The 27,788-nt window shown below is 42.1% G+C and overlaps 1 long non-coding RNA gene across 1 annotated transcript; it reads right to left on the bottom strand.

Moving 5' to 3' along the window:
- Positions 1–16,533: 16,533 nt before the first annotated feature.
- LOC147916182 (uncharacterized) lies at positions 16,534–27,469 on the bottom strand. Its single transcript, XR_015553365.1, has 3 exons — positions 27,225–27,469; positions 16,785–17,049; positions 16,534–16,585 (listed from the first exon to the last, which is right to left on the bottom strand). It is a non-coding gene; the product is annotated as an uncharacterized LOC147916182 (long non-coding RNA).
- Positions 27,470–27,788: the final 319 nt, after the last annotated feature.

Below are 27,788 nucleotides of genomic sequence, written 5' to 3'. Positions count from 1 at the left end.
CTCGTGATCAACATATGCATTTAGAGAAAGCTCTGAGTCTCTCTATTCTAAACAAGTACAGTGAATATTATTACCTGCCATACATGCTTAGGGAGGCCACAAGGAAGAGAGAAATTCAGTCAGACGTGGATTTACATATTGGCTCCAGAACTCCTGGTTTGATTTTAGGTGCACTACTTAGCCTCTCTGAGCCTCATCATCAAAATGAGGACAATGATACTTTCCTCATTGGATTCAGGTGAGAATCTGAAAGATGTGGTGTTTAAAGCACCAAACACAGGGCACAAACACAGATAAAGGTCTTAATAAATGTGGGTTTCACTCAGCTTTCCTTTTCCTTCCTTTAGTTAACATGTGTACTACGGGAGCTAAAGGCATCACTTCAGTTTTGGTGTTTCTTGTAACCATAGGCCAGAACCCAGATCAAATGTCTTCGATCTGAAAGTAGAACATTATTATTAATAAATTATGTAATCAAGGATGAAAAGATTCCTTCTTCTAAAAGTTTGCTGTGCAAGATGGAACTCACTGATGCAGACTAACAGCTACGACTGGGCAAACCAGCCCCAGACAATAACAAATGTATTAATTAGTGAAATGGGATAAATAAAGGAATGGTGCAAGAGGTTTTGGTGTGGTTGTGTGAATGGCAAGTCCAGACAAGGGTTTTGGTGGGAGGTGGGAGGTGGGGTGGGAAATCACCATCTTGGTCCAGCTTATTGGGAAAGGCTCTGTGAGAGAAGTGTGATTTTAGAATTATTTGAATATGGGTAGGAGGGGGGTTTTGAGCTAGGCATGAAGGGGCAATTCAGGTATAGGGTGTGGCCTGAGAGAGAGTTTAAAGGACAGGCAGAGAGGATCTTGCTGTAGAGGAGAGGAGACACCCAATCATAATGCATATCATTCAAAATCAGTAGTGAAGGAGGAAATCACTGAGCCACAGGAGAGACTAATGGGATCAATGGGTGAGACTTGTGGAAAGTTGGCAGTGAGTCTTTCAGAAATGTCTCCTCTAATGTGGGTATTGGTTCAGTGTAGAGCACAAACTTAGAGTGAGGTGCAAGGGACGTGGAGCCATTCCAAAGGGTACTAGCAGTTGAAGCCCTCACAAGGATGAGCCAAAGGGATGGGGACTAGTTAACTTGGACAGCAGACAGGTTAGGAGAGACTTAACTTCTCTTCATTTTCTTACAGACTGCTTTGAGAGCAATGTGGCTGCCTCTTCTCCATTCCCATTAATGGCAAAGTAGAAGAAAGGTTTTTAGTTTTAGCAGAAGAATACAATAGAGACAAGGAAAAATTAATGATTCATATGATTATGAGACAAAAGAACAGTTTGATCAGAGGGCTATAAAATTTAATTCCCAGGAGTTCTTTCTGAAGAGGCGAAACCTCCTCTGCCTTCATGCTACATTTGTTCATGGTCTCTCAGTTTATGACATTCAATTAGTGAACATTTGCTAGATCCAAATTCATAACATGGAATGTAACCTTAGTATACCCAATACCCAAGGATTTGCCATTATATAGGTTTTAGCTCAGGTTTCAGAAAATCAGCTCCCTCCTTCTTGATTTGTACGTCCTACTGCATTTCCATCCACTCTGCAGCACTTCAGCTTCTCTCTTCCGCTCAGACAGACCTTTCTTCAAACCAGCAACTTCCTTCCTCCTAGGCTCACAAACTGCTGTGAGCCACCAGAGAGGAAAGATGTTCCCCTGTCACAGAATGGGGAGCAAGGAGATTAGAAGTGGAGGGGTCTGTGCTGAGTCAGAAGTAAATACATCCTTCTCAAACTCTTCCAAAAAATTGAAGAGGAGGGGAAGCTCCCTAACTCATTCTACGAAGCCAACGTTACTCTGATACCAAAACCAGACAAGGACAACACAAAAAAAGAAAATTACAGGCCAATATCACTGATGAACATCGATGCAAAAATCCTCAACAAAATACTAGCAAGTCGCATACAACAATAAGTCAAAAAGATTATACACCATGATCAGGTGGGATTTATTCCAAGGATGCAGGGATAGTTCAACATCCGCAAATCAATCAATGTGATACACCACATTAATAAAATGGAGAATAAAAATCATATGATCATCTCAATAGATGCACAGAAAGCATTTGACAAGATACAGCATCCATTTATGATAAAACTGAATAAAATGGGTACAGAAGGAAAGTACCTTAACATAATAAAGGCCATATATGACAAACCCACAGCTAATATCATCCTCAATGGTGAAAAACTGAAAGCTATCCCTCTAAGAACAGGAACCAGACAAGGATGCCCATTCTCACCACTCCTGTTTAACATAATATTGGAAGTCCTAGCCAGAGCAATCAGGCAAGAAAAAGGAATAAAAGGGATCCAAATTGGAAAGGAAAAAGTGAAACTGTCACTATTTGCAGATGACATGATTTTACATATAGAAAACCCTAAAGAATCCACCAAAAAACTTTTAGAATTAATAAATGAATACAGTAAAGTTGCAGGATACAAAATCAACATACAAACATCAGTTGCATTTCTATACACTAACAATGAAGCAGCAGAAGGAGAAATTAAGAATACAATCTCATTTACAATTGCAACAAAAAGAATAAAATACCCTGAATAAACTTAACCAAAGAGGTGAAAGATCTGTACACTGAAAACTATAAAACATTGCTGAAAGAAAGTGAAGAAGACACAAAGAAATGGAGAGATATTCCATGCTCTTGGATTGGAAGAATTAACATAGTTAAGATGTCGATGCTTCCTAAAGCAATCTACAGATTCAACACAATCCCTATCAAAGTTCCAACACTTTTCACAGAAATAGAACAAAGAATCCTAAAATTTATATGGAACAATAAAAGACCCTGAATAGCCAAAGGAATCCCGAGAAAAAAGAACAAAGCTGGAGGTATCACACTCCCTGATTTCAAAATATACTGCAAACCTACAGTGATCAAAACAGCATGGTACTGGCACAAAAACAGACACACAGATCAATGCAACAGAATCGAGAGCCCAGAAATAAACCCACACATCTACGGACAGCTAATTTTCGACAAAGGAGCCAAGAACATACAATGGAGAAAGGAAAGTCTCTTCAACAAATGGTATTGGGAAAACTGGACAGCCACATGCAAAAAAATGCAAGTAGACCATTACCTTACACCATACACAAAAATTAACTCAAAATGGATGAAAGACTTGAATGTAAGACCTGAAACCATGAAACTTCTAGAAGAAAACATAGGAAGTATGCTCTTCAACATTGGTATCAGCAACGTATTTTCAAGCACCATGTTGGACAGGCAAGAGAAACAATAGAAAAAATAAACAAATGGGACTACATCAAACTGAAAAGCTTCTGCACAGCAAAGGAAACCATCAACAAAACGAAAAGACAACCTAACAATTGGGAGAAGATATTTGCAAACCATACACCTGATAAGGGGTTAATCTCCAAAATATATAAAGAACTCATACATCTCAACAACAAAAAAACTAACAACCCAATTTAAAAATGGGCAAAAGACACGAACAGACATTTCTCCAAAGAAGATATACAGATAGCCAACAGGCACATGAAAAAATGTTCAACATCATTAACTATCAGGGAAATGCAAATCAAAACTACGATGAGATATCACCTCACTCCCAATGAGATATCATCTCACTCCCATCAGAATGGCTATAATTAACAAGACAGGAAACAACAAATGTTGGAGAGGATGTGGAGAGAAGGGAACTATAATACACTTCTGGTGGGAGTGCAAACTGGTGCAGCCACTATGGAAAACAGTATGGAGATTCCTCAAAAAATTAAGGATAGAACTACCAAATGATCCAGCTATTCCACCGCTGGGTATTTATCCAAAGAACTTGAAAACACCAATGCGTAAAGATACATGCACCCCTGTGTTCATTACAGCATTATTCACAGTAGCCGAGACTTGGAAGCAACCTAAGGGCCCATGAGGGACAAATGGATGAAGAAGATGTGGTATATATACACAATGGAATATTACTCAGCCATAAGAAACGATGAAATCCAGCCATTTGTGACAACATGGATGGACATTGAGGGTACTATGCTAAGCAAAATAAGTCAGAGGGAGAAGGTCAAATACCATATGATCTCACTCATAAGTAGAAGATAAAAACAACAGCAAACAAACACATAGAGACAGAGATTGGATTGGTGGCTACCAGAGGGGAGGAGGGTAGGGAGGAGGGCAAAAGGGATGATTAGACACGTGTGTGGTGACAGACTATAATAAGTATTTGGGTGGTGAACATGATGTAATCAATGCAGAAATAGAAGTATAATGATGTATGCCTGAAATTTATACAATGTTACAAACCAATGTTACTGCAATAAAAATAAATAATTAAAAAAAAGAATAGAAGCAAAGATGCGATATATATGCACAATGGAATACTATCCAGTCATAAAAAAGAATGAAATCTTGCCATTTGTGACAACATGGATGGACTTGGAGGGTATTATTCTAAGTGAAATAAGTCAGACAGAGAAAGACAAATACCACATGACTTCACTTATATGTGGAATCTAAAAAAACAAAACAAATGAACAAATAAAACAAAACAGAAACAGACTCACAGATACAGAAAGCAAACTAGTGATTGCTAGAGAGTAGGGGTTGGGGGGCGGGTGAAACAGGTGAAGGGGATTAAGAGGTACAAACTTCCAGTTATAAAATAAATAAGTGATGGGGATGTAATGTACAGCATAGGGAATTTAGTCAATAATATTGTGATAACTTTGTATGGTGACAGATGGTAACTAGACTTGTCAAGGTGGTCATTTCATAATGTACATAAACATCGAATCACTAAAACATACCAAAAAAAGAAGTAAATACACATGCACACAATTCTTAAAATAGGTGATGTGGCAGAGATTCATGTGGGTTCACCAAATTCTGCCCCCTTTTCCTCCCAGCAAATAGTACATCTAATTTCTCAGTCTCTCTTGCAGCGATTTGGGGTGATGTGACTGAGTTTTGCGGAATGAAAAGTGAACAGGAGTGTTGTGTGCCACTTCCCGGCTTGGCCCTTAAAAAATTCCCACAAGCTCCTCCATGTTCTCTCTCTTTCGTCCCTTGACAGCTGGCCAGATCCAGAGGACCTGGGGAAGGATTATGAGGCCCTAGGGGGCACAGAGTCACTAGGTGGAAAGAGCCTGAGTCCTGAGTGACTGTGTGGAAGACCTTCTCCCTCAACCAATTCATATTGGACTGTGATGAGAGAGAGAAGGAAACTTTTTTATTGTATTGGGGCACTGAGATGTAGGGGGCTGTTTGTTACAGTGTGTGGTCTATCTTGCCTAACACACGTGGAGATTAGAGAGGGGCTTCTCTCCGGGTTACAGATATGCTGGTGTGTATGTTAAGACGGGTCACTACAGGAGGGCCTTCCATGGAGCCTGTGTTATGGGGCCAGAAATGATAAAAGAAAACAAATGGATGTTTAAAGAAATTGGAGTAGTATCAGGCGAAAATGTAAGATAATATCTAAAAATTAATTTCATGCCAAGACAACTCAATAAAGAAAGAATACTCTCTGCAACAAATGGTGCTGGGGCAATGGGATATCCACATGCAAAAGAATGAAGCTGGATCCCTTCCTTATACTGTACACAAAAGATTAGCTCTAAATGTATCAGAGATCTAAATGTAGGAGCTAAAACTATAAAACTCTTAGGAAAAAAACATAGGAGTAAGTCTTCATGGACTTGGGTTAGGCAAAGATTTCTTAGATATGACATCAAAAGCACAACAACAAAAGAAAAAATAGATAAATTAGACTTCATCAAAATGAAAAAACCTTTGTGGTTAAAAGGACATCATCAAGAAAGTGGAAAGACGGCCCACACAATATGAGAAAATATTTGCAAATCCTATATCTCATATGGAACTTGTATCCAGAACTCTTATGACTCAATAATAAAAAGACAACTCAATTTAAAATGGGAAAAGAATCTGAATAGAAATTGCTCCAAGGAAGATATACCTTGGAAATGGCCAATAAGCAACGAAAAGCTCAAAATCATTAGTCATTAGGGAAATGCAAATCAAAATCACAATGAGATACCATTTCATTTCTACCAGGATGGCTAAAATAAAAAAGATAGACAATAGCATGTTAGCGAGGATGTGGAGAGATTGGAAACCTCATATATTGCTGGTGGAAAGGTAAAATGGTGCAACCTCTTTGGAAAACAGGTTGGCAGTTCCTCAAATTGTTAAACATAGAGTTACCATATGACTCAGCAATTCCACTTCTAGACATGTGTATACTCAAGAGAAATGAAAACATATGCCCACAAAAAAATCTTGTACATGAACATTCATAGCAGAATTATTCATAGTAGCCAAAAAGTGGAAATAACCTCAATATCCATCAACTGATGAAAGGATAAATGTGTGGTATATCCACACAATGGAATAGTATCCAGCCATAAAAAGGAATGAGGTACTGATACATGGTACAACACGGATAAATCTTGAAAACGTTATGTTATGTGGAAGAATCCAGTCACAAAGGCCCACCTATTGTATGGTGCCATTTATATGAAATGTCCAGATAGACGACTCTATAGAGACAGAATGTAAATTAGTGGTTGCCTGGGGCTTGGAGGGGAAAGAGAAGACTGGAGGGAAATGGAGACTGACTTCTAATGGGTACAAGGTTTCTTTCTGGGGTGATGAATGTGGTTTAAAATTGATTGTGATGATTGCACAACTCTGTGAATATACTTAAAAATCATTGAACTGTACAGTTTAAATGGGCAAATTGTATGGTGTGTGAATTATATCTCAGTAAAGCTGTTAAAAATCTATTCTGAACTATAGTCTATTTGATTATATAATGATGTATTGCTAACCACAGAATGATATGTCCCAGTAAGGAACAATTGGGCTGCAGGTGACAGAACCAATATTATGGTCCAGCACACATTGCTTAGGATACCTGTCCTATCCTCAGAGATCACTAAGCTGAACTGATCACAGCACCCTAAGGCCAATGGAAACTTAAGCAAGTCTATTCTTAAGAAACTTCAGAGGGTCCCTTGCAGTGATATGCTAGTAAATGTTTAACAACTGACTCTCTGGTGGGCAAAAACAAAGCCCTGATTTGTAGCAATTGCCAATTTCCCTGGTGTAAACATTCCCACCATGGACAATTTCATGCTACCAACACGATATCAATAAAGGTAGAGTTGGAGAAGAAACAGGTCGTAATATGTCATCATATAGTATTTCCACCGCACAGATATAATTGATGTAAATAACCTCAAAAGCATAACAAATAGCAAAATGTAGTAACATAATTAGGAAGTAATGAGTTTTGAGTATTTAATACCTTTGTTTTTAATATAATTTACTTAATTATAAGTTTGTATAATTATTTTTTAATAACAAATATGTTTATCCGCCGATTTATAAAATTCCTGAAAATTTAACAATTGGCTCTCGAGAGCTGGTACAAGCTGGCTCCAGCAACTGCTAATCCCTTAGTTTACTTCAGTCCGGGGCTGGTCACAGGAAGAGAAGAGACAAATGGACAAAGTTCCACTCTCCTCTTACCACACCCATCCCCACCCTGCCCCCACCGTTAACTGAACAGAACGCCTTGCCTCCCTAATCCAGAATCAGGCAATTCCTAGAAGACTGAAAATCGATTGAGAGTGTTCTTTTTCTTCCCATTTAAATAAAATTTCTGGCTTTAAGGTTCTGTTCACCATATTCACCTGCATCCCCTAATATTCTGCTCCATCCCCAGTCCTTGCCCAAGGAAAAATAAGAAAGGAACAAGAAGAGGATAGGCAAGGACAGCACTGGTTTAATACCCTCTCTACGCTCTTCAGGAAGGTCAGGCTTGGGTCCCTTCAATTTGCAATGAGTGAACTTTGAAGAAATTTGGCTTGAATCTAGCACCGCCACCCTGGAGTCAAGTGAAACATGTCAAAGAGTAGAATTTACATGGAAAAAGTCTGTTAACCCTGGCAGCCTGAGGTAATATATTTAGAACAGAATCCAGACTTGTTTTGTTTGTCTCTTTTGTTTGTTTGTCAAAACAAATAAAACCTTTAAAGATAGAGTGTGCCTGTGCGTGGGCCTCCCGGGAAGGCACGAGTGAGGGTGCTCTTCTCCCAGTGAGCTAGTATTCCTCCTGGACCCCGAGGCAGGATTAATCAGCCCCTCTTCTGTGCCTCCACAGCTCTGTTTATTTTTCTATTACTGCACCCAGTCAGCAAATACTTACAGAGCACCTAGTATGTTCTAGGCAACTAGAGATCAAGTCACAAAGTGACCAACTCAGTCTCTGTCCTCAGGGACCTTAGAAGTCCACTGGGAGAACTCATCACCTTGTGTCGTGGCTCCTCATGCACAAGCCTATGTCTGCTACACAAGGAGATCATACTGCACACCACGGCAGGTTTCCACACACGGTAGATGCTCAATAAGTTTTGTTGAACGAATGAAACACACCTGTAGAGACAGGCTGTTCCATGAGCCCAGCTCTCTGAAAGCTCCTAATGAAAATCTCCCCTAAAAAACCTGAAACTCTTCAACTTCTCAGAATTAGGACACAAATTTCTCAAATGCCATCTTCCCTATGACTTCATCACCACAACTGAGTGAATGAATACATGAATCAGTAATTTAAGAGCAGCTTAAATTTCTGGGTCAGAGATACCCTGAAGAGAAAGCAAAATGATTGTTCAAAAGATGTTTTTATTTTCAGATTCCTGGAGGTTATAGCTGATGACTGCTGTGAGAGAGTCTATTTTTAGCCAGCCATTGCATAAGAATTTAAAAAATGTTTTTTAAAAAATTGAATGAAGACAAAAGGGGAACAAGCAACAGATGGGAATTTTCCAAACCCTTTCAGCCATGCCCGTATGTCATCTGCATCACTATAAACATACAGGACACAAAAACAAACACCCGCGGAGAGACGCATCAACATTCCGTGCACATGCACGCTCTCGCACGTGTGCACAGCCACCGGTGACCAGAAGGACAACTGGCGTCTTTTGATTTCAACAAATGAGCTCTTGAAAAGAGAAAAGTATTTCATAAGTTACACCGAATAGTGATTCCACAGGCATAATTAGTGTAAACAGACGGGGCTCTTGCTAATTCGGTGCACTCTCCTGTAACATTTAAAATGACCTCCTCGATGTCTGATTTTACACACACCAAATGAGGCCTCTCTATTTTTGAACATAGTTCGTCTGATGTAGTGAACACCTCCTTTTACCTACAGAGAATAACGTGGAAAAGTCAAACGTTTATGTCCTTTCCCAAACAGCTTCACAACGGGAAAAACAACTAGAAAACATACATAAGAATCCATCCACACAACTCATCACACAATTCAATGAACCACTGTCCACCACTAGGCAGCCCACAGCAATAGGAACTCCTTCACCTGTAAGACATGCAATCTTTGTGGTCATAGAAGAATGTGGCTTTAGATGCTGCAGCCTGGGGTCCATGGGATCACAGAATGAGCTAGAAGGGATCTTACAGATCTCTCTCATTTTATAGGTGAGGAAATTGAGGCCTGCAAAGGTTGTGACACTAACATGAGGCCCAGCAACACCTTTAATTAAGTTAAACAGGTTATTTGCCTTTCCAGATCTATTCTCCATCTATCTTCCTCTCTTTGTTCTGGGAGGCTGACCTGTATGGGCTGCATCTCAAAATGTGGTCCCTGGGGGCCGGCCTGGTGGCGCAAGTGGTTAGGTGCGTGCGCTCTGCTGCGGTGGCCTGGGGTCCACCAGTTCGGATCCCAGGCACGCACTGACGCACTGCTTGGCAAGCCATGCTGTGGCAGCGTCCCATATAAAGTGGAGGAAGATGGGCATGGATGTTAGCCCAGGGCCAATCTTTCTCAGCAAAAAAAAAAAAAAAAATGTGGTCCCCAGATCAGCAGCATCAGCATCACCTGGGAACTTGTTAAAAATGCAAATTCTCAGGCCCCACCTTAGACCTACTGAATCAGAGACTTTGGGGTGGGGCCCAGCACTCTGTGTTTTATCAAGCCTTCAGGTGATGCTGATGTTCGTTCAAGTTAGAGAGACACTGGATAACATCGGGCGGATTCCTTAACCTCTGGCTTCCAGTTGGGCCTGGGCCCATGGGGAACCCTGGCAGGAGATCCCAGACAGAAGGAGGAGTGAGTTGAGGGTATTTTTTTTCCAGGTTCCCTCCCTGTGGGATTGTCTAGCTTCATCCTCGTACCAAAGGTCACTGTACCTCTCAAGACAGCCTCTGAGCCACATGACTTATTCTTTCTTGATCCAGTAACCACTTCCTCCCCTCACCTTGCAGGTCCAGGGATGGTAATAGTCCCTATTACTGGCTCCAGAATACTGCTCTCTCCCTTGTGGTTCCCCTAACCTCACTCACATCCTTGTAAAAAGTCCCTTTATTCAGCCTTTCTCTAATAATCCTAATTTAGATGTGCCTCCTGGGATACTCACCAATTGCACAACCAGATAGAAAGGTGCTTGTCTGGGTGATGAGTAAGGAGCACGGCACAGCTCTCTGGGACTTTTCCAACGTGGGATAAGAATCTGTCTGCTCTCTTCAATCCCAATAGCAGGAATGACTCTAGGATAGTTCCAAATGTCATATTTACAGCAAAAGAGCATAAAATTTATTTATACAAAACATGACCATGATGTTTATTGTGTAATTTTCAAGACAAAGTTTATTTCTCCCCATAGATTGCCTATCTTGAGTCTCTTTTCACCCTCTCCCCTCTCATTGTCAGACACCATGTAGCAAAAGATTTGTCTTAGACTGGCTCAAGACCTGATCTGCCTTTATCTGCTGATACATCTCCTAAGCCCTTTGCTCACGGACTTTTAAATCCACCCTGCCTCTTCCTGTTTTTTGTTTTTGGGTGTGTGTGTGTGTGTGTGTTTTTGTGTGTGGTAAAATACACTTAACATAAAACTTACTATCTTATAACCATTTTTATAGTTATATACAACTATACCATTGTATAGTTGAGTGGCATTAGGTACATTCACATTGTTGTGCAGCCATCACCACTATCTATCCACAGAACTCTTTTTATCTTGCAAAACTGAAATTCTGTACCCATTAAACAATAACTCCTCATCCCTGGCCCCTAGCCCCTGGCAACCACCATTCTACTTTATGTATCTATGAATCTGACTAAGTATCTTGTATAAGTGGAACCATACAGAATTTATCTTTCTGTAATTGGCTTATTTCACTTAGCATAATGTCCTCAAGATTCATCCATGTTGTAGCATGTGTCAGGATTTCCTTCCGTTTTTTAGGCTGAATAAAATTTCATTATATGGATATACCATATTTTGTTTATCCACCCAACGGACACTCGGGTTGCTTCCACCTTTTGACTATTGTGAATAACGCTTCTATGAACAAGGATGTTCAGACATCTGTTGGAGTCCCTGCTTTCAGTTCTTTCAAGTATATATCCAGAAGTAGAACTGCTGGATCACATGGTAATTCTATTTTTAATTTTTTGAGAAACCTCCATACTGTTTTCCAAAGCAGTTTTACCATTTTACACTCCCACCAACAGTGCACAAGAGTTCCAATTCCTCCACATACTTGCCAACACTTGTTATTTTCTGGGTTTTTTGATCATAGCCATCTACTGGGTGTGAGTTGGTGTCTCATTGTGAGCTTTTTTTTTTTATGTTATTTCCTCATCCTAGAATGCCCTCCCCATATGCCTATTAAATATCTTGCCCAGTTGAAATTAATCTTCTCCTCCTTTGTATTATTTTAACACTTTGTACTTTTTTTCCACATCTATCATTCCCTCCTTTATGTGCTCAGGTTTTTTATCTGCCTGTCTTCTCAACTTGGATGCAACTCCCTTGAGGGCAGCTGCCTTGGATTGTTCATCTTTCCATCTCCCATTGTGTTTAGCCCAAGGCATTGCACGCTGTAGGCTCTAAATCCCAAATGACTTGAAATGCTAGAGGGCATCCAGTTAGTGGCAAAACCAAACCAAACCCAGGTTTCCTAACTCTGTGTTGAGGAACAGGGGAACCACATAAAAAAAGAAAAAACAATGTGTTGTGCTTGGAAATGAGATCTGGCTTCCTGACATTAACTTTGCCTCTCAATTTCTTACTTAACATACTCACAATAAAAAAAATTGTGCTCTCAGATACACAGAGTTCATGCTGTGTTCATGAAGACCAGTGACTGGATTTCTGACAATCAGCTCTAAATTGTGGTGCCACGTGCTGCCCTAGCGGCACTGCCTTTAAACCAGACATAGGCGGGTGGTGGTGTTTTCGCCATTACAGCTTGTCTTGATGTGTTCTGTTTTAACCCTGTTGTGTTTTCATGGGCTCTTTCTCCTCTGAGAAATTGATGCTCACGTATCTGTCTTTCCTGATAAAGCTGTCAATGTTCTCCAGACAGTAAGTTAAAAGGGCAGGAAGGATATCTAACCTGGTGTTGAAGTCTTTCGGGATGCTGTAAGGGAGCTGGCCCATCTTCCATGCATCCGTTCATTTTCCTCCAATCTGGAGGATAGATTCATCAATTGCTTTGCCCTCATGTCAACTCTTCCCAGTGTTGGCCACAAGAGTCTCTTAGAGATTACGATTTAGGCCCCTGATCAAGCAGCCAACGTCCTGCTGACAAGATGGCCATAAGCTCCAATGACCACTCAGATCTTCAAGATGCAGCTCTTCTTATCACTTCAGGGAAGAGGCCTCCCTTTGGGCACTGAAGCACCAAGTGGGGTGTAGTGAGATCACAGGATAAAGGCTGCTTCCTGCTTTCAGTCGCTTTGATTTCTTCTTTAGAGGATTTCAGGAGGGAAGTAGATAGAGATGGGAAAGCCCACATTGCTCTTTTTAAAAATCTTCTCACGGAACTTGCCGCAGTTAGCAGGGATTGAGTTAGTCATCATAAGGAGTTCCATGTAACTCTTTGAATAGGATTGTGATAGCGTTAGAGGTCACACAGAGCAATCTAATGAACTTCCACTCAACCATTTCCTTCCTAATTTACGTTGTAGGATCTGGATGGTGAGGCCATGCTTAACAGCCAAAACATCTCCATTGTGTCCTTTACATTGTAAGCGAATGAATCATTAGCTGTTGTTTTCCAAGGCATATCTTGATCCCTATGGTGGGTGCTGCTGTCCTCCCTGTCACCAGAATTCCTGTCAGTACTTGTCCCAGTGGGAGCACCACACATCTCATCTGTATCTTGGAGAGACAGAGCATGACAGGGTTTTTCCAGGACTGTGCTGCCATTTTTCACTAAAAATTCCTGATGTTCTCTTGTTAGGTACAACTTCCATGTATCACCAGGCTCCCTCCTAGTGAGATGTACTGTCCTCAGTCAGTTTCAAGCCTCACAGGTCATGGATTTCTTGTCAAAGACTTCCTTCTCACTGTAGTTGATTCTTTCACTCATTTCTGTAGGCTTGACCCCAATCCAGAAGAAAAACATGGGACAGTTGCTGTCATTTGATTTGAAAATACACTGATTTGGGGTCAAATCTAATTCAAATCTGAAGTTCAATCTCTTCAGCCTTCATTCAGCTGTAAGCCTATACCACAATAGTAAGATCATCCCACCACGACGGGACAGGAGAAGGAGGGAGGCATTAATGGTACAGGGATTAAGAGCGTACAGGGATTAAGGGCGAAGCCTTCAGAATCCTACTGCCTGAGTTCACCGCTTGTCTCTGCCATTAAATGTGTGACCTTGGGCAAGTTACTTGACCTCTCTAAATGTCAGTTTGTTCATCTGTAAAATGGAGACGTCATCTCGTCTAATCTCCATAACAATCACACCAAGCTAATCCATGTAAAACACTGAATGCAGTGTCAGACACTTAGGAGAGGATTCTGGATTTATCTGGTATGAAGTCACTAGTGACTTAAAGAGTGCAGCTTTAATAACGTGATATGGTTATAAAAAGTCCTTTCCAGAGCCTTCTCCCATGGTCAGCTATTATCACTGGAGCATCAGGCAGGACCCCTTAGGTTTATTCTCAACTCCTCAACTCTTTGCTGTTCTCATTTTATCTACCCAATTCCTGTATTGCCCAGACCTGCCCTTGCCCAAAGGCTCAACGTCTTCCTCCCTGTCTATTCCATTCAGGACCTGATGGGTGAAACTAGACAAATGGGGAAACTGTTCCAAGATGTGAGCTCATTCAGCATCTTTAGAGCATGTGCCAGGCCCAGTGCTAGAAACTGGGGGCACAACCTTGAGCCAGGTAGACATAGTCTCTAACCTCATGGACATTACCGCTTGGATTACAGGGTGACATGGTCACTTGCTCTAGCTACACCAGCTTCTGCTTCTTCAATGTCCTGAACATGTGAAGCACATTCCTGCCTCAGGGCCTCTGCAATAACTGTTTCCACCACTTGGAATACTATGTCCCGGACATCTTCATAGCTTGTTCTCCCAATTCTTTTGAGCCAATAATAAAATGTTCTCTTATCAGATGCCTTTCCTGACCACTTTATCTAAAATCCCCGTTTTCTTCTCTATCTGCCTTTCTTGTTTCATTTTTCTTTATAGCACTTATTAACATGTGACATATTATATGACTGTGTCTCTTTGTTAATTGATTATCTCTTTCCACTAAAATGTAAGCTCCAGAGGGCAGAAATTTTGCCTATTTTGTCCACTACTGTGTGCCCAGTACCTAAAGCAATGCCTAAGACATCATGGCTGCTCAATAAATATTTATTGATGAATGAATAAATGAAAACAAATACTTAAACATTCAATTGCGGGCTAATGAGCTAAGCATAAAATTAGAGTGATACAGAATGGTATAGGAGCCCATGTGAAGGGTGCTTAACTCAGATGTAGGGGTTAAAGCAGGGGCAGGAAGGAAGATAGAAGGAACAGTATGTGCAAAGACCTGAGAGCCTTCAGGTTGGTTGGAACATGTCACAAAGGAGCAAGAGATGAGGCCAGAGGGACAAGATCATGCGGGGCTGGAGGGGCACTCTTTCTAGTCCTGGTGTCTCTCTGCCATGTCACACTCTCTTGGCCACGGAAGTAGATAAACAACCAAGTAGTGGGCCAGCCCCATGGCGCAGTGGTTGAGTTCAGCACACTCCACTTCGGCGGACTGCGTTCACGGGTGTGGATCCTGGGCGTGGACCTACACCACTTGTCTGCCATGCTGTGGTGGCGACCTGTATACAAAATAGAAGAGGACTGGCACAGATGTTAGCTCAGGGCTAATCTTCCCCAAGCAAAAAATAAAAAATAAATAAATAAATAAATAAATAAACAATCAAGTGGTGACCTGGAGTGCTAGGATTCCAGCAGGAGCCACGGTCTGGCTGGAGTGGAGTGAAACAGGAGAATGATTAGTAGTTTAATCTTGTGTTAAACTAAGTTAATAAATTCTATTTATTCTTTAATATTCTTCAACTTATTCTTTTAATTCAGCAAATATTTAGTGAATACCTCCCATGTGCCAGGCACTGTGTAGTCACAGGGTGATTTACCCAGACATCCACCCTCACAGAGCTCACTGTCCAGGGAGCTGAAAGAAGAAAAACAAACCAACCAAGAAGAGAGAGAAAATTATCACAAGTTGTAATAAGATCTGATGGGAATAAACAAGAAGCAAGACTGAGGGCACCTACCTGCAGCAAAATGGCAGAATCCCGTGAGGAGCTGACTTAATTAAAGATGACAAGGTGTGTAGGTAGGGGGGTGGAGGGGGCGAGAAACGGTCAAGCTTGTGCTTCCTGTCTTCGGTCCTGGTGCTGACAACAGTTGCCTAGAAATGCTTCAGTAAAGACCTGCTAGAGACTTGTCTTTGGTGGGTTATTTGGGGACATCTATTTTATTCTAAAACCTCTTCTCCTTTCCATCTAATCACTGGCCACATCTCCTTCCAAGAGGTACCAAGAGCCTCCTCTTCTGTCTCCGGGCCCTTTGCCTGGCAGCTCTGGGCTGCCTAAACTGTCCCAGCCTAATTTTCAATGTCATCTCTCTGTTCCTTTGCCTTCAATTCACTTAGGACAATAGGCATAAATGTACCGTCTTCACAGACTTTCCAGTGTAGGATAGAGGGCCCTCCGGAATAAGGGGGCTCCCCTCTCCTGGAGTTAGATAAATGCGGTCAATTAGCATACATCTCCTGAGGGCCTACCATCTCTGACACTGTTCTAAACTCATCTTACAATTCCCACAGGGTTCACTTTACAATGAAGAAAAGGCATGGGGACCCTTTCTGAGGTTGTCAGTCATGGGACCCCAACATAAAAGGCCCCCCTCATGGGCTGCGGTATGTATACCTGTGTCTGGAACGTGCTTCCTCCCCCACACTGCACAAACATCTCTTCTGTCATTGAAACAACCTCTGAAATCTTCCTTCCTTCCCTGGAATCGATTCGGTAAGAAAGGTTACTTCCGGCTCACTCCACCCTGTTTAAGTATGTTCCTCCCACAACATATTCCCTCAAATACACCTGCCTTATGGCTGACATCGAGTGAATTGTCTGTTGTTTGTCCTGGGGTTCCTCTGCATACCTGTGGGCAGATTTATCAGTAAGCTTCCAGAGGTCAAGAACTGTTTATTTGCACAATTATTATTACAGGGTAATTGTGTGAATAAAGAAAATGAGAAAACACATATAAACACACCCAACACCGCACTTGTCCCAGAGAATGGATGATAGAAAGTAGCTATGGGTATTAAAAAATAGATTGTCTGAAACTCTATATTTACTTTTTTGGAGAAGAACCACATGAATGTGGTACAAAACGGTGTAGGGTGAATTCTCTCCCCAGCCACATGTTTCCACTGTTGCCTGTTGCTTGTGCATTCTTCCAGAGGTTTCGTGAAGAGTTTCCTAACAAGTGAGGCTTTCATTGTGAGAACAAATTACTATAATCTGGCTTCACAGCTCCATGTGGTAATGACAGTCTTTCCTTTCTCTTGATTCCAGCCAATCCCTGTCATCGCCCCAACATTCTCACTGAGTTATTCCAATCTGAAAGAGAAAATGAATCAAAGTAACAAAAGAATTTGAACGAACGTAGACTCCTCACTGTGGACAACGTTATAAGGACTTGTCCTTAGCCCGGAGGAGGCAGGTCCCTGCTGGCTGCCGAGCTCTGAGCCTGAAGCCAATTTCTCTATAAGGCAATTGGTCACTACAACTGTTCACTAATGAAAAGTTGTACGGAATTATAAAGTCTGATATAATAATTATATACTTTAAACTCTGTTTATAGAAAAAATATATACACCAATGCTAGTACATCAGCAGAAATTTATATATATAAATGTGGTGGGACTATTAGTGAATTGTTTTCTTTCTTTTTCCTATTTTCTAAATATCTTTAATGTGTTTTTATAATAAATATATATATCTACTTTACAATTACACTACTTTGATTTAATTTCATTTATCTTATTTGATCTTAATTTTCATTTATACTCCGCATGTATATTTAAATATTAATTATACTACATTAAACGGGGAAAGGTAATAAACTCTTCCATCAATACAGACACATTCACCAAATGAAATCCATCCCATTCTTGTCTATGTTTATTTCCTGAGAGCACACAGAGCATCATATAAAGTGATGACTCTCTGCCTTGCCTGAATATTGGGATCACCTGGGGATCTTTAGGAAAATACTGATGTTTAGGCCATGACCGCAGAGATTCTGATGCACTTGGTCTGTGGTGTGGCCTGGTTTGGGGTGTTTACAAGCTTCCCAAGTAATTTTAATATGCATTGAAGGTTAAAAACTACCGATTTAAAAAAAAGAAAACAGGAATGAACCCCATTAAGAATTTATCCAAATAAAGCATCTAAGACAATGTTATAAATTACAACCAATCTTGTTCAAATCAAGAGGAAAACATAGTATTTTTGCAGTTCAAGAATGAAAAATACCCTCGAATTTAATTAATTAGAAATAATAATGATCCTCATTATGTGGTGTGTGCCTGGCATTTTACATATATCACCTCTAATCTTCACGAGAGAAATAGCATGATACCCATTTTAAAGATTAAACTCAAAAAAGTTATATAATTTACCCCAAAACACACAGCCAGTAATAGGTGGGGCTGGGGGCTTAAACACAGCTCTAATGCGGAAGCCTGCCCTTATCCACTACCCCACGTTCCTTTCATTTAAAATAAAGATGTACCTGTCACGTGGAACAGTGCAGAGTGCGACCTAACTTGTGTTAACACAAGCAGACAGCCCTCAGTGTGCAGGCCTCCAGGACATTCACCAGACTGCTAACCCCCTTCCCAGGAGGCGCTCCTATCACTCTGCTTTAAATATTTCTGTTGTTTGGATTTTTTTTTTACGATGAACATCAACTATATTTGTAATTTATAATTTATAAAAGCCAGTACTGAGGTAACCATCACCAGCAGTGTGCTGGTTAAGGGCAGACCTCTAGAGTCCCACCGAGGGGGCAGCCTTCCCGTTCTTCCTCTGACATCACTTCCCTAAACTTGGTCCCTTCTCTGTCAACCAGGGGTAAGAATAGTACCTACATCAGGGGTTTTTTGAGGATTCTTACGAAAGGAATATTATGTATACTATACCTATATTATATTACCTATAATCATTATAGTAATGATAATCTATGCAGTTCTCTACACTGAAATATCTTTACATTTCTTCCTTATTTAAATATGGCAGTCAACATATGGTAACTCTCATTTCTGCAGAAGGAGAACCAAGGTCCAAATCCCACAATACTTTAATGGCTATTCAACACAGCCTAGAAGGTTCCGAATTCCACGTCTCGTTTCCCTGCGCCAGCCCCGCTCGGACTCTGCGCTCCCTGGAGGTTCGTGATTTCCCAAGAAGTAACACTGGACAAAGATTAGGTCATTTTTAAAGCTTGTTTTTGTTTTAACCATTAGGGTATTAAAAAAAAAAATCAAAATTAGTCAAAACAAAAACAGCCACCACATGTGTCCCGAGATGTCTGTGGAGAAACAAGATAAACAAGCCGGAGTCCTGCATATCCTAACAGCAGTCTGCCTCACCGCGCTCTGTAAAGCTGCAGGGCGCCGAGCCCCAGGGTTTATCAAATCTCATTTCTAAAACCCTCCTCATCCGCCCCCTTAGTTCACCAGAGCTCACTGCAGGGAACCGATAGCCCATCGTGCGGTTTCTAACGACAGAGACATGTTTTAAGTTAACAGGACCTCTATGAGCCAGATGTAATTATATGGGCACAATTATAAAGGGAAAAGGACCTGCTTGAACACTTTTCAACTTCCCAAAGAAAAATATCCAACGTTTAACTGGCACTTCTGCGATGTTAGAAAATAAACACCGCCCACTTCCGGGAGGAAGTCGGCTGTAAGTAAAGGGGAAGGAGAGATTGATCTCCTCTGCAGGAAAAGGGGAGATCCTCGTTCATCTGAACACGTAGCTGTGGAGACGGGGGTTCAGTCCGAGTTAATTAGCAGTGGCTACACAGGAGAAAGTTCCTGAGCGGGATACTGAGGTGGAAAGAAGAGGCTCGGCCCAGCGCACGTACGTGCTGCTGGGCCACTGACGACAAATGAGATGAGGGCTCTAGGTTAAAACGTGGTACTGGCATTTAAGAGAGAGAAACAGACACGTTCAGAAAACACACGTGCTTTCCCTCTCACACACCCAAGCATGGGAACACAAAACAAACGATCCCACCCTGTAGACCAGATAGTGAATGGTAGGAAGTGCAACGAAAAAGATCTTGGTCCCAATAAGAGCAAGATTGGAGAATGCTGAAATGCTAGCAATCTGGGGACATACGTTTAAGTCACTGGGGACAACCATGAAATTAAGGGGCCAGTCAGTCTTCTTTTAAAGGGAGAAAAATAATTGGTTAGGGGAGAGTGTGTGTAAAGGCAAGAAAGATGAAATTTTTATGAACATTAGAGGTTGTTTATCAGAGAGTCTGTGAGTGTGTGTGAGAATGGGAGTGTCCACGAATGAAAGTACTCATCAAAGAAAGAGGTCAAGGCCTCAGAGCCGGTTCCTGGGATTAGAAAGAATGAAACAAGAATTAGAATCGGGAAATGAGAGGGTGACATAGGGAGGGGTGGGGGGAAGCAACTAACATTTAGGGAGCAGCTAGTATGGAGCAGGCAGTGTCTTGGACCCTTCAGCTGCACCATGTGTCTTCTCTCCATAAACTGGAGAGTTGTTGTTATTAGTGCCGTCAAGTGGTTTCCAACTCCTCATGACCGTGTGTACAGCAGTGGAACCCTGCTGGGTCTTTATGCACCATCTCCTCACCATTCTCTCACCTTCTGGCACCAATTCAGACAATGCTCCACTACTATTCATAGGGTTCTCAAGGCCAATTTTTTCAGAAGTGGGTGGCCAGGTCCCTCTTCCTAGTCTGTCTTAGTCTGGAAGCTCTACTGAAACCTGTGCACCATGGGTGACCCTGCTGGTATGTGAAATACCGGTGCATAGCTTTCAGCATCACAGCCACATGCAGCCGCCACAGCATGACAGCCGACAGACGGTGGTGTGGTTCCCTGACCGAGAAATGAACCTGGGCCGTGGCCATGAAAGCACCTACCTAATCTTAACCCCTTGGTTAAGGGCTGACAAGTGTCCAGGGCTAACACTTGAGGAAGCTTCTAGGAGTCTCCTCCATGGATGAGGAATTCTGAGGCTCAGAAAGATTAAGTAATATGGTCAGCTTGCACAGCTGTTAAAGGAGGGAAAGATGAGATTTCAACTGACGCCAAAGACCCTTGCTCTATCCCCTCTACCATGTTGTCACTTAAGGTGGGGACGGACCATGGAACACTTTAAAAAAACAGCCTAAGAAAGTTGAGAGCAATATGAAAGTATCGAGTCAATCTGACAGACCCCCTCAAGGGCCCTGACATCTTAAGACGGACTGGCTTGTGCCAGGCCATGCGTGTTCTGCGTGACATCGTGCCTGAGTAGGATATTTTAATATTTTGGCATATTGTCTTTCCGGGTGTGGTGCACTATTGTTATACGCCGCACACCCAGAGAACATTGTATGAGGGTTGCTGCTTACCTGGAAACTCCGGGCACCAGGATTTTAACTGCAATAGTCAGAGGGAGTCCACCCTGTGCAGGTATCTTATAATAATAGCTGGTGGCTGTCCGTAACCCAGGACTTTATGAAGATAACAAAAGGAAGTATTGAGAGTGCTTACGAAATAAGACCAATTTAGTTACTTCCAGTTAACTTATAATTTTATGCAACAAACTGTACATGATATAGAAAGGCATTTTGGCATAAACTCCCAAATTCTTGTCACTAAGGAGTAAGAAAAACTCATAGCCAGGGGTGGCTAAGAGAATGTTCTCTGTTCTAGTCTTGTCTGAATTCCTCTACATCTTGGGTTTCCAAGTTCTGGTGATTCTCCTAAGCATATTTCACTTTGATCTTGCCGTATACCTCCAATAAGGTCTATGTCTCTACACTGGGACTTGTTCAAATTTCACTTTATGCACCAAATATTTAGTCATAGTATTCCTAAGGAGGTTTGTTCTCTCCCTTAGGCTCACCAAAATGCCTGTTGCTCATGACTTCTACTTTGCAAAGGGCTTCTCTATGTTTTTGAGGCTCTAAAAGTCTGAAAATCCAGTGTTCTGGCCAGCTGCATTTGAATTCTGTCCAGTTTCTGTGGTCAGAAGAGATTATATTCAGCTTCTTTTGATGGGAGGAGTGACTTCTGCATTTGGGACCCTCCTCCGATCAAAAACAGGGATGCTGGGACACTTCTTATGCAGTCCTTTTACAAATCCTATTACAAATTCCTTGGGTATAGCAACTACAGCAATGACTATTAATTATTTCATCCTCAGTATTGTGTAGGCTGCACTACGATATGCTGCTGAAGGCCCAAATGGGTCTAGGTCCTTAAAAGAAAACCAATCAGGTTTTGATAATAGGGAAGTAAATTTAGTGTATTTAATTTAATTAAAATGTGAACACTTTTTATGTGCTAGGTAGTATTAGGAGCTTCACATACATGCTTTCATTTAATCCTCCGACTATCTCTATGAGGTGGGTGTTTTATGCCCATCTTTCAGATAAGGAAACTGAGACTCCAGGAAATTAGTCTGCCTGTACAAGGACAAGGTCACTGAGCCACTAAGACCAGATCTAGGATTTTGTTTTTCCTTTTTTTATTGCAGTAACATTGGTTTATAACATTGTATAAATTTCAGGTGTACATCATTATACTTCTATTTCTGCATAGATTACATCATGTTCTCATGTTCACTACCCAAACAGATCTAGGATTTTTGCTGTTGTTGTTAGTGGTTAAAAAACACATAACATAAAATTTACCATCATAACCATTTTTAAGGGTACAGTAGTGTTAAGTATATTCACATAATGTGCAACAAATGTCTAGAATTTTTTTCATCTTGCAAAACTGAAACTCTATACCCATTGATCAACAACTCCTCATCTCCCCTCCCCCCAGTCCTTGCAATCACCATTCTACTTTTTGTTTTTACGAGTTTGACTACTCTGGATACCTCGTATCAGTGGAATCATACCATATCTGTCTTTTTGTACTGGACTATTTCACTTAGCATAATGTCCTCAGGGTTCATCCATGTTGTAGCATGTGTCAGAATTTGCTTCTTTTTTAAGGCTCAATAATATTCCATTGTATGTATACACCACATTTTCTTTACAGATCTAAGGTTTTAATCCAAGTTTGTGTGGCTCCAAATCCCGTGCTCCTTTCTTGTGATAAACCATGTTACCTTGTCAGTGCTTTAAATTAAAGAGAATTATACATTTCACGTTATACATAGAATGAAAATGAAATGAGAAAGTGATGTCCTGGTTCTGTTCTTAGCATTCCAAGCTCAGAGATGGAGTGGCAGAGGGCTGACAAGATCCTTTGCTGACTTACACATTTCTAAGTGGAACACTCTGTCTTTATCATCAGACAGAGCCCAGCTCCCTACTCCTCCATTCGCCTTGCACCACCCACTACTGCCTCCCACCACCCTCCTACTGCAGTACACACCCTGGCCTTTCCACTTCTATCAGTCACGTACCAAGGGCTCCAGGACATTTCCAGCTGAATATAAATAGCCCTGAGACCTCAAACTCCCCACCCTTCCTCACCCAGCCTTCCCTGTTGCCCAACTTCTCCGTCCTTGTGGGCTGTGCCAGTGTCCTGTTGCTTTTGCAAGTCTGAGACCTCAGTAATCTTTGCCGCCTCTCTAGTTTTCATCATTCACCGTCAGCTGCCAGGGCCAGCAGCTTCCTGTTCCACAGCTGTCCCACTTCTGCCCATGTCTTTCCCTTCACCAGAATCCTGTCCAAATCCATTGACCAGGCTCTGATGGCTTTGTAATGCAGCATTGTTTTTCATCTCCACCCCCAACACCCTCCCACCCTCCCACCCCCACCCCTTCACTCCTCCCTGGAAGAATGGTCTTAAACTACCTACAACCATTTCTCCTGCTTGGCTGTGTTATTCTACAACACTGGGCTCCTCCATAATCATCCTATCCAATCAAACTCAACACTGTCCCGCTCAAATCTTTCTCCCAGCTGCTTATCCACGTCCTCCATCTTCACCTACACTGTCCTTGGTCAGCTTTGTTCTGATCAAGAGTATTTTCTGCCCCCATCCCCCACCCCCACTTCACCTTCATGTCCAACCTGTGGATATTCACCTAAACCACCTCCAGACCTGGGGCTGCTTTCTCTTCCACTGCCCAAGTGAACCCCTACTCTCTTATTCTCCCTCCCTCTCTTTGGATTGCAGTTTGTAATCCAGATTAATTCCACCCTACTATCTCATTTATCATTTCCAACCTTTCTCGGATTCAATATAATTAGTCTGTCTCTTTACAAATATTTTTATTAACTATATATGGATTTATCTTTCTTTTCATCTAAGTTCCTTTGAGAATGAACTAGGCCTGCTCTTCATACTCTTAAATGGCTCCCTCACCCTCACAGCATATATTATACCATGAATAAATTATACCATAAATAAATCAGGCGAGAGGGGATTTAAGATAACATAAGAGCTGTTTTTCCAGCCAAGATGAGTTTAATGGGGTCAGTGATGGGGAAAAGGAGAACTGGAGGAAACGGGGCTAAGATCCAGATGCTGATGAGCTCCTGAGAAGGGTCCAGCATCCTTTAGCAAAACAAGCCCTGCTGGAGACGCTGATAAGTTTGGGGAGTGGTGTGTCTCCATTCAGGTTTGGCACCTAAGCACAAGACAGGGCTCCCTGGGCAGCTGATAGGGCCCACACTTCAGCGTGATGCCGGGGGAGCACTCCAGAGTTTTCCAGCACCACCCGCCCCCCAGCTCAGGATGCACAGATGGGTCAAGGGAAAGGGGATGCCACGTGCAGGACACCACAACCAGGAGGGAGCTCTGCTGTGAGCAGGGACCGAGGGCAACACTCTGGACCTGAGGGCTGAGTCCCAGTCATCGGAGGCCAAAGACAACCATAGAACAGAGACACCTTGCTCTTGTCACCCACGCCCATCACAGATGCAGCAAAATGTTCAGTAAGCCTCCCTTAATCCAGATCCTAACCTGAGAGAAGGAGAGGAAAAGAGAAAGAAGGGGGGATCCCGAATTGACTGAGAGGTTTCCCCAAGGCAACAGAGTTTAAACTGGAAGTGACTGAATTACTGGAATTGGCAAGATCCATACTTCACCACCAAGAGGAAATGGGGCTGATGAGCTGAGCTGGCTTCATTACAAAGTCTGGGGAACTCTTCTCCTCTGTACAAATTATGCACACTGCAAACAGCTGCAGAAATGTGTGACTTGTGAATTAGGCCCTCTGGGGTTGGCAGGGACTTTGAAGGTGAACTAGGTGGAGCCTGTCACTTCAGTGACAAGACTCAGGACCCAAGAAGGAGCAGGGATGTGGCCAGCTGGTGGGGAACCAGCACCAGAGCCCACTCCCCCGCCTCTGGGCCAGTGCTTCCCACCACCCTTCACCACCTGCTCGGCTCTCTTCTCCACATGCAGGAGGCGCTACACTGAGGGTAACAAGGAAAGACTAAGGGAGTTTAATATGACAGCTTAGGTTTAAATGAAAGGATGCAATAATTCCATATATCATATTGCCCATATGTATATTAGGAACGTGAAAATGATATGGGGATGTGGAGAACAAGAAGAAACTTTTTTTTTTTTTTCCGGTGAGGAAGATTGGCCACGAGCCAACATCTGTTACCAATCTTCCTCTTTTTGCTTGAGGAAGACTGCTCCTGAGCTAACATCCAGGCCAATCCTCCTCCACTTTGTATGTGGGATGCTGCCACAGCATGGCTTGACGAGCTGTGTGTAGGATCTGAACCCACGAGCCCTGGCCGCCAAAGCAGCCCATGTGAACCTAACCACTATGCCATAGTGCAGGCCCCAGAAACTTTTTTTTAAATGTCAAAATCAAGGAGAGGCAGAGTGGGGTTTGAGGAGAGGGAAGGTAAAGGCAGCTTCCTGTCCTTGCCAGGCTCTGAGTCTGGGTGACTTGGAGTCAGAGGTGGGGCACCTGGAGCCACCATCCTGACAGGTGTGAAGTGGCAGGGGCCTTGCTGGGCATTTCTGCAGCTAGAGGGTAAAACTTCAACCATCCCTCACTCAGGGAACATTTGCTTTACCTTTTATAGGAAGGGCGCTTTCAAAACATTTTTACCCATTTTCACAATTATTTAACACTTTTTCACAGTTACAGAGATGAAGCAAACCCAACTTGTTCTTAACCTGTTTGAATACAGTCCTGTCCCAACTCCCTCAGCTTCTAAGCCAAGAATAGAATACCTTAGTGTTGAATTAAGGACTCACGGATCATCACTCTGCGGTGATTAAGGATTCATCTTCCTTATGTTAATGCTTCATTTCCCCTGTAGAATCAACTTTGTGTAGCACAGAAGCAGAGAAATATATTTAAAAGCTTATTATGAGTAATCTCATAAGCTTATTATGAGTACATTTATTCCAGGTGATACGTGAAAGCAAATACTTCTTTATACAGTGTCTAGATGAGCACCCATGATGTGTAAGAAGCACTTACTGAATGAAAAGTGTCTCAGTGATTATAGCCAAGTGTCTCTATCAGTTTCATTGGAGGAAATAAGCTGAAGCTTATTATGTTAATCATATCTGTCATTTATATCTAGTGTTTTGCTGTTCTTACATTATAAGGCAACAATTTTCAAGTTTGTGAAGCCAGTGCACAAACATTGTTTCTTGCTGGCCTTTGAGGGGTGGCAGTGAGGGTAGGGAGAGAGAAGGAAGGGTGATGGAGACCCTTGGGGCCTTTGGTTGTAGGGTGATCATATACTCGTGCTTATGTCTACAATAAGGAGCCAAAAATAATCCTGAATTGTCGGGCCCTGGGAGCTAGAAAGGAGGGGTCCGTGCTCAGTGGTGCTACAGACTCACGCATGAGGCTGAGAAGAAGGGAGCCAAGGTGGAGGCTTATAGTACTTTCTGCTTACAGACCCTCCAGGTGATGTGACATTCACGCAGATGAGGGCATCCAGTACCATTTCCTTGCACTGCATGTTAAAGAATAGCTAGTCATTCTCTAAGCTTATTTGGTAACAGTAATAATAATGACCTTGTGAATGTTGTGGTTGTGCTTAGCACTTCACACACACTATCTAACTCATTGCTCCTAAATACCACAGGAGGGAGGTATGACGGACCCCTGCTGTGGACTGAATGTTTGTGTCCCCCACAAATTCATATATTGAAACTAATCCTCAAGGTGATGGTATTAGAAAGTAGGGCCTTTGGGAGGTGATTAAGTCATGAGGATGGAGCCCTCATGAATGGGATTAGTGCCCTTATAAAAGAGACCCCAGAGAGCTCCCTCACCCTTCTACCGTGTGAGGACACAGTGAGAAGGTACTGTCTGTGAACCAGGAAACAGCTCTCCCCAGACACTGAAGCTGTTGGTGCCTTGATCTTGGACTTCCCAGTCTCCAGAACTGTGAGAAATAAGTTGCTGTTGTTTATAAGCCACCCAGTCTATGATAATTTGTTTAGCAGCTGGAACAGATAAGACAACCCCCTTTTACAGATAAGAGGAATTGTGTATGGTGTATAAAAATGGCAGTGGGGAGTTGAACCCTTTAAGTATATACATTTGTTTTGTTTTATTTATAATACTAACATAATACTCACTATGTGCCAGGCACTCTTCTAAATGCTTGACTCAGGCTGACTTGTTTACTCCTCATAACACCCCTGAGGCTGGTCACTTGCCCAGGGAGGTGGAGTTGGGACTGTGGACCTTCGTGGTCATTGCCAGTCTGTGCTCCCTGCACTCTGCTGTGCTGCTTCTCCAAGACCCAACACAACACCTGGCACATCGTAGGCCCTCGAAAATGAATGGTTGAGTTCAAGGATCTGTTCTGTTCATCTGTGATGTATATAGACCTGAGCAGACAACACAAACAGTTTTATGTTAATATTTTTGTTTGAAATTGATACATGCTAAGTATATGAGACATTTCTAACGTCTGAAATAGTCCCAAAACTATGGTTTTGCGAAACAGCAATTTAGATGTCATCTATTAAAAATGTACTAGTTTCTAGACAGCATGTTAAGCACTTGACATGCATTTTCTCATTTAATTCTCATAACAACTCTATGAAGTAGGTACTATTTTGTCTATTTCGGGGTTTTTTCTACTTCAGATGCACTAGCACAACACTGGGTTAATCGTAACCCTTAGTTCAGGGCAC

Source organism: Ceratotherium simum, chromosome 10 (assembly GCF_057802395.1).
Source record: "Ceratotherium simum simum isolate JZ-2026a chromosome 10, ASM5780239v1, whole genome shotgun sequence".
Taxonomy (NCBI): domain Eukaryota; kingdom Metazoa; phylum Chordata; class Mammalia; order Perissodactyla; family Rhinocerotidae; genus Ceratotherium; species Ceratotherium simum.
Note: the sequence above shows the minus strand (reverse complement) of the source record. Positions and strands in the feature narration are given on the sequence as shown.